We start from the raw sequence: 8,490 nt of genomic DNA, 5'->3' as shown, positions 1-8,490 counted from the left end.
TCCTTTTTGATTTTGCAGTAGCAGCTATGTATCCAGTATTTTGCACTGTATTTCTGTATGTCTCTTGTAATAAAGCCTTCATGAGGTGGAATACACTATGCTCATATTCAGTCAATTTCAGCTTGAAGAAAATCTGTCTATGCAAACTCCAATACGGGGCTGATTCACAACAGTCTGCTTTTAACAACCTGAATAATGCTATGATTCCTACTGTTCAGGTATTACTGCTAAAGCTTAGAAGGTTTCTCTGCATTGTAGTCCTTATCAACCAGTTTGTATCATTACATATTAGTAAACTGGTTGAGAACTGTTATGTTGTGGATACCCATCAGCAGCACGCACCACCACTTGCCCAGGTAGAGCAGACATCCCCGCTAGTCAAATGTGTAAGACTGAGACATGCTGGGCCCTGTAGCACTTGCCTTTACCAAAGTAATTTTGGATGCAGCAGTGATAGTTATGGGCCTACTGGATTATGAAATGAGCGGAGTTTTAGTTTGAAAACTTGGTGGAGTTTATTTTCATTATAGATGATTTGCTCATTCTATGTGTTGTGCTGCTCATTGCTTTTGAAATTCATCTTGGATTACAAGTACTTTATCTCTGTATGCTCTCAGGTCAACGCGCATGTGATGTTCAATGCATGCCTTCCGTATTTTGAGTATATTCAGTATGCTGAATATATCTTCACAGCAGCTTTTATCTTAAGAATCATTTCTATCTTCCTAGAGAGGAATGTCCTCAAAGCAGTAATGTTAAGAGACTATTTGTTTTGTACAGCTGGTTTACAATTGGGTAGTCTGCCTAAGAATTCTCAGTAAGTTTGTGTTGTTATTTTGTGATGTAGGGATTTATATCTCTGCCCTGCTTTGCTCTTGAAATGCAACTGATGATTTATGGCTGTGGTGATGCATGGAGGTGCAGTAATATTTCATTCAATTGCGAAGATTAAATGCCAAAGATAGATCACTTTATTAGGTTTCTTTACACTTATTTAATTAATAATAAAAAATCAATGTGACCTTTTTTAATGTTGTGTTTGCAGATGCTGGTAACTGTATTACAAGTTATGTGATCACTGACGGTTACATGTGGCACAATGAACATCCTTAGGAGCTGCTTGAAGTTCCCTTGCATAGTGAAATCCTGAAGTAGTTTTCTTGCTGGAGAGGAAAGAGCAGGTAGAATACAAGAAGGTTGAAGTGATATATATAGTACTTATTAGGTGAAATAAGTTGTCATTTAATTCCACAATTCTGCATTTACACAACAACGTCACCCAAGAAAATAGATACAGAGTAAGTGTTCTATGTACAAAATGGTTATGTTGTTTCATACCATACTTAGTTTACCATTTATTTGAAGCCACAGAAGTTGCTTGAACCATGCTTGAAAGTTTTTCCCATTTGAGGTAGCGGATTTAGCTGTAGAGAATTAGTTTTCATTCATCAGCTTCCAGTCAAACATCTACACAATAAAAGCTGAAGAAAGTTGCAAATGACATAGTTTAGTGCAACAGAGCTACTTCCACAAGCCAGTAGGACTGGCTGAATTAGAGCCTACCGTGATTGCAGCTCCTGCAAGAAGTGGCATCTCAGATGTTGCTGGAGTGAGAGGTAAGATCTGTTCAGTTACTTTTTAAGAGAAAGGTGCTTGTAGAACAGTTTATTATCAAAGTGAGAATTGGCTTGATGATGTGACTGCACCCGTGTTAGTATTTCACTGCAGAATCAGTGCAGTGTAATGCAATACCAAAAGGCTTTACAAAAATCAAGGACATGTATAGCAGTGTTCAAAAGCTTGTGATCTGTGGTACTGGGCAGGTATACTGACACTGATAAGATGGATCTACAGCTGTTTCATGGGAATGTGAACTGGGATCTGGTATCTACAGAATACTTGATGACAGTGATGTGCAACATCTGGATGCCCAATGAAAATCGTGGCATGCCCTTTGCAGAGAGCATCTCTGTGGTAAGTAGGCAATGAATCCTGCTAGAATATGTCCATACAGATCTTTGAGAAAGGATACAGCTTAAGAAAGCAACATATTTTAACAGTTTCATGGGCAGGAGTTAGGCTAATCAATGTGATAGACTAAGATCTGATCAGTCTTGAATACTGTGTATTCATAAAGACAGGAAATAGATGTTGTTGCATAACCCGTTACTACCAACAAGATGCATTTTGAGAACAGAATAATCTGAATGTCTTCTAACTAAATTAAGAGTACTTAGATAATAAAATAAACTTTTAATTCATGCTGTTTTTGAACACATTTCTCTGTATATGAATTCACCGGTCCCTGTAAGTATGCCTGGAAGTATTCGGTCTGCAGATCTAGGTAATGCCTAAATTTACTGTGCGCTGCTGTAGCTTAAATAGATGTGTTTTTCTTCTCCCTTGCAGATTTTCTGTACCATGCTTTGAACAAGAATAGTGCCCCTGCATGTATTTAATCAACAGCATGTGTTTAGCAACAAGTTCTATGGACAATCATAGTGTCAGTTTGCACAGTCCAGTTTGCACAGTCCAGTTTGCACAGTCCAGTTTGCACAGTCCAGTTTGCACAGTCCAGTTTGCACAGTCCAGTTTGCACAGTCCAGTTTGCACAGTCCAGTTTGCACAGTCCAGTTTGCACAGTCCAGTTTGCACAGTCCAGTTTGCACAGTCCAGTTTGCACAGTCCAGTTTGCACAGTCCAGTTTGCACAGTCCAGTTTGCACAGTCCAGTTTGCACAGTCCAGTTTGCACAGTCCAGTTTGCACAGTCCAGTTTGCACAGTCCAGTTTGCACAGTCCAGTTTGCACAGTCCAGTTTGCACAGTCCAGTTTGCACAGTCCAGTTTGCACAGTCCAGTTTGCACAGTCCAGTTTGCACAGTCCAGTTTGCACAGTCCAGTTTGCACAGTCCAGTTTGCACAGTCCAGTTTGCACAGTCCAGTTTGCACAGTCCAGTTTGCACAGTCCAGTTTGCACAGTCCAGTTTGCACAGTCCAGTTTGCACAGTCCAGTTTGCACAGTCCAGTTTGCACAGTCCAGTTTGCACAGTCCAGTTTGCACAGTCCAGTTTGCACAGTCCAGTTTGCACAGTCCAGTTTGCACAGTCCAGTTTGCACAGTCCAGTTTGCACAGTCCAGTTTGCACAGTCCAGTTTGCACAGTCCAGTTTGCACAGTCCAGTTTGCACAGTCCAGTTTGCACAGTCCAGTTTGCACAGTCCAGTTTGCACAGTCCAGTTTGCACAGTCCAGTTTGCACAGTCCAGTTTGCACAGTCCAGTTTGCACAGTCCAGTTTGCACAGTCCAGTTTGCACAGTCCAGTTTGCACAGTCCAGTTTGCACAGTCCAGTTTGCACAGTCCAGTTTGCACAGTCCAGTTTGCACAGTCCAGTTTGCACAGTCCAGTTTGCACAGTCCAGTTGGCACAGTCCAGTTGGCACAGTCCAGTTGGCACAGTCCCTGTATTTTGCTATGTGTTTTAATAAAAAGCATCTCTTTATATGTTCATTTTATGTGGGTTTCACATATTGCTAGTTGGTTTTTATATCCTCTTGGGAGGACTTACACAGGTTGATTGAAAAACTTACATTTTGCAGTTTGCAGACAAGAAGTCAGGATGGTGACGGTAACTGGGCATAAAGGATACTGATGTATCAACACAAGATTGTTTCCAAAGCTTTTTACTGTAACAATCAATAGAGTTTATCTCGTTGCTACAATGAAAGCGAATGTAGCCAAAAGCAGAATGAAAGGCGTTCGGCTTTCCGTTACCTGGCTGCTGAGAGTCGTTCCTGCCACTGGGGGGCGGGGGTGAAGCCGAGCTCTGTGGCTCCAGGGGTGTCGTCCACCCGCCTGTAATCAGGTCCTGGGTGCGTGAGCGCTTGTGCTCTGCTGGCAGCCTGCGTGGGGTGACCGCCCCGTTAGCGGGCTGCGTTTCTGGGTGCCCCGGACTGGAGGGAGAAGGAGCCTCCCTTGGCCGTAGGGAAGGGGGCTGCCCTGTAAGCCAGAGAGAAGCTGCCTCGGGGTCCCAGGCCCTTTGCAACGGAGGCGGAGGCTGGGGGTCCCCTGTAAGCAGGGAAGCTGTCTTTTGGCCGCTGCTTTTTGTGTGCCCGGCACCATTTGCCCGGTCTGCCCGCCTCTGCGATCCCCCGCAGCACCGGCTGGAAGTCCGCAGTGAGTCAGTGAGGTGAGAAAAGTTGCTCAAAGCGGGTTTTGCCGGGGTGAATTGGGTTGGGGGACAATGCGGGGGGAATGCAAGGCCTTCCTTGGCTGGGTGGTTGCGTGACCCGCTCGTTTGTCGACGTCGGTTTTCCCTTTTTTTTCTGTTATTGGGGCTTGTCGCTCCGCGGGTCTGACGGTGTCGCCGCTGATGTTTCGGGAGCTGCTGCGGAAGAAAGAAGAAGCGGCGCGGAGGACCTGGCCGGCAGGAGCGAGCACGATGAGGTTGCTGTCGATTATCGATCTCCTGGACTTAACCTTTTGTCCTTGGAAGCCTCGGTTCAAGTAAGTGTTCTGTTCTTTTTAGCTCCTTATTGCCACCATATAACTTTGAGAATAGAATTTATTCTCATGTTTTCTTCCGGCGATGTTTGCTTTTAATCTCTGGCGTGCACTGAGTTTTAGTTTTAAATGATGATTCTGGTTCTTTGAAACATCTTTCGTACTGTCTGAGTTGTCAGCTACCCATTAGTTTCCTTTCTGCACCCGTAAGGAAAATCCTTTTATTGGAGCTGTGGTTTATACTGGCCTGTTTTTCGGTTCGTAGTCCTGACTGATATGGCACAGATCTTCCCTTAATCTCGCCCACGTCCTCTGTCAGGCAGGGTCTGCTTTAGATTTTCAGTGAAGTACGTTGCCTCACTTCCAGCTACCCTTTTGCTGATCTTTTCTTCCGTTGCAGTTTGTCAGCGCTGTCTGCCAAAGTTAGATATTTATTTGGATTTATGGGATGAATTGGGTACTCGGGGGTAATTATATTTGCCTGGTTCCCCATCTACTGTTTGTGTCGTTTTCTCATCTGGTGCTTTATCCTTCCTTTCTTTGAATGTGATTTTATTGGACTTTATGCATTAACGTGGCCCTGATCAGTGGGCCTGTGTGGTTGCGTGACTTTCAGAAATGAGTTCCGTTGTCTGATTCAGTTCGTCCTGGGTGTCGAGTCACCGGAAGGCTTGCTTTGTAGGGCCCGGGACAGTATTTTGGGCAGTAGCCACATGCACGGGGTCTGTTTCCAGCGATCCAGTGGTTGTAAGCATGTGGTGTTTAGGTGGCCAACGGCTATAATCTTTTCACACATCTCATATCTCGTTTAATGCTAGGAGTTGGACTATTTCTTTCTCCTCCCATTTTTGTGTGACATTGTTCCTCCTTTGTCTTATCTTACAAGCTCTCCTTGTTAAACATTCAGGCTTTTTAAGGCGTTTTTTCTTTTTGCTTATAGGTGACAACAGTTACAGGCACTGGTTGTTTGGTTGAACTGTGAGACTTACAGTGACGGTAGTGACTGCAAGGCTAGTTGTGAGCTTCGTGGCAACATTTGCGCCCTTTAGGAGGGTTGCAGTACCCACAGGTCCATCACATGGCTTGAAGCAACCGCGAGGCCTGTCATAGGGAGCGGAGCAGCTGCAGGACTTGTCGCAAGGCTTGGAGCAGCAACAGGGCCCGTCACAGGAGCCAGAGCAACCCCAGGGCTGTAAATGCTGCAACCTGGCTGTTCTTCAACGTTGGGTAATCCTGCTTTGTTTTCAGTTTTTGGAACTGCGATTAAATTCACAGCTGCAGAAATCTAGATAGCAGTAGTCAGTGCTTGTGTCTGTTGCCTAATGTACTCAATATTTTTAGAAAGAAGGAAAAAAAAAAAAAAAAAAAAAAAAAAAAAAAAAAAGGTTGCCAAATACATAAAAAAAGAAATCAAGTTCCAAACTAGGGATGTCAGATGGGCCCTAGTTAGTTTCCATTTATCTCATGTATTTATGGAACAGATACATCTTCTAAATGAAGCTTATTAAGCAGTCTTTCAATGTTGTTGTACTTGACACGTATCCTCTCAAACGGTTTATAGACAGGGCTTGTCAAAAGTCAGAAAGAACTTTCTCTTACATCCTCCTGTCCCTCTGATAAAAGATGAGGGAAGGGGGAAAAAAAAATGTGCAGTTCCTTGTGTGTCTGTGCACGTTGCACTGGGAGTTGGGAAGGCAAAGTCCTTGCTGATGTCCTCCTGTATATGTTTACAAAGCTATAATGGATCATTAAATTAGAGCTAGTGATAGGTTTTTAATTCCAGGTGGGAATGGTTTTGTTCATTTAATGGGATGTTATGCATATCAGAGATCAGGAATCTCTGGTATTTTTTTGGGAATCTTAATAATTGCCACAGCACTGAGGCTTCTCTTCAGCATGTAGCAGTATGGGCTTTCTGTTTTTCCTTTTTTGTTTTGTTTTGTTTTGTTTGTTTTTTAGTTTTAAAGTATTGGGTTTTCTATTTGTTCAGCACATAGACAAGATTAATGTTGTCATTTTTCTGTTCATGTGGAAATTATGACCTGGAAGTGACCAAAACCTCACGCAGATGACAAATTCCCTGCAGTTACAAAGTAACCACATGAACTGATTTGGTGTTGTGATTTAGATTCAGTCATTATCTATCTCCATCTGCTTTAGTATTTTTAATCCTTTTAAAAACTTGGCCTAGGTTATTCCGTGCAATAAATAAATAAATAAATTAATAAATATATATATATATTCCAAAAACCCGTCAGGTTTATGCTGATAACCACTTTGTTTTACTATTGTTCTCAGTTAGTTCCATCAGATGTACTCTTCTGCAGTTCTGAACTTTAGAACTGAAATGCTAAAACTAAGCATAAGTTGTAGAGCAGTTTGAAAAGCTGTGAACTTCTCTAAGACCTTTTAGATCCCATCTGTTAAAGGGCAGTTATTCTGCCTGGTTATTCATATTCATATTCATTCTTACTGTTTCTTATCATTTAGGAATCTATTTCTAGTTTTGCTACGACCAAGTCCACTTATCTTATCCATCCTATGTGTTTTCACACAGGAAAGTCCGCGGTAGTTCTTCAAACAGCACCTTTTGAAAGGTTTTGCCTGCTCCACCCAGTGTTCCGAAACACAGTTTTCTGAGTAGTAAAAGACAACATTCATTCCTCCATAGCAATGAATCCATCTCAGTCCTGAGGTATGTCTATTTCAGCACGTAAGTTAATTTTTATTAACACAGGATCTAAAACAGAGTATTAGTCTGGTAAGGAACTGCCATTATATTCTATGTATGTATGCATAGTCTGTAAAGCATTATATTCTAGTATGTGAAGTCCACCGTTTTTCTTTCCTTAGCAATTTTCTTTCCTCTTGTGCTTTTTCTGCTTTTATAAGCAGGGTACTATTTTTCTGAAGAACTTGACAGCGGGCGTTATTCAGCGCTCATGGAGAGCCTTCAGTTAACAGGCTTTAGCAGGGGGGTTGGAGCTTGATGGTCCTCAAGGTCCCATCCAACCCAAACTATCCTACGATTCAGTGTTATTATCTTATTATCAGATCATACTTTTCCTTACTGGCTTTTGGAGTTATTTATTTACATGTCAAATTATGTCTCCAATACAGACAGTAACAGTGAAATAACTCAGTGATGACTGTGTGGTAGAGCTATATTTTAAGGAAATAGTTTTGTTTACCTTATGTAGTACTAAAGTCTTGAATTTAGTAGTCAGATAATTATATTTGAACGTAATACAGCAGACGATTTTGCAGCCTGATTTGCCATCTCTTCCAAGGAAAAAGCACATACTGGGAAGCGAGGGTTGTGAATTCAGCTTGTTTCAGAATAATCTGTTTTTTCAGCATTGCTAACTAGCGTTTTATAATGTGTACCAATCATCAGAAATCCACTTAATACAAGATTATTTCTGGCTCCTTAATGTCCTTCTGTTTTTTTTTTTTGTTGTTGTTGTTGTTGTTGTTTTGTTTGGTTGGTTGTTTTTGTTTTTTTGTGGGTTTTTTTGTTTGTTTTGTTTTGTTTTGTTTTTGTTTTGTTTTGTTTTTTCATCTCTCTTATCATGATGCAGTGGAAGTGTCTGCTAAATCAGCTGTCTCGAGCATGTTTACCCTCCCCGTCAAACTCACGATGTCACTCAGATGTCCAAATAATCCACTCTAGACCGTGATTTTCAAGGAGGAAGACACTTGCCAAAGATTGCGGTAGTACTCACCCCTATGCTTTAGTGTTTTAATAGTGCATTCCTATTTAATCTTAATACATTCAGTCAGTAGCTTTTCTTTTCTCATCATTTCAGTAGTTTTTTTCTTCTCCTTTTTCCTATAGGATATATTTTTTCCCACTTGGTGAGTTGATGCCAGTGGAAACATTGTTGGAATTCAAACGGAAGAGATTGTTTGGCTAAAATCTATCAGTACATTGTAAGTAATCCTGCATCACAAATACATTTGATTATGGTTAGGAGAAATAGCAGCAAAA

General features: G+C 41.7%; 1 long non-coding RNA gene across 1 annotated transcript; it reads left to right on the top strand.

The window, feature by feature from the left end:
• The first annotated feature begins 5,484 nt into the window (after positions 1-5,484).
• LOC140254445 (uncharacterized) lies at positions 5,485-8,214 on the top strand. The gene is made up of 3 exons (XR_011904208.1): positions 5,485-5,726; positions 7,057-7,194; positions 8,081-8,214. It is a non-coding gene; the product is annotated as an uncharacterized lncRNA (long non-coding RNA).
• The last annotated feature ends 276 nt before the right edge of the window (positions 8,215-8,490 follow it).

The sequence above is a fragment of the Excalfactoria chinensis genome, chromosome 6 (assembly GCF_039878825.1).
Source record: "Excalfactoria chinensis isolate bCotChi1 chromosome 6, bCotChi1.hap2, whole genome shotgun sequence".
Classification (NCBI taxonomy): Eukaryota; Metazoa; Chordata; class Aves; order Galliformes; family Phasianidae; genus Excalfactoria; species Excalfactoria chinensis.
This window is presented reverse-complemented; position numbering and strand designations above follow the sequence as displayed.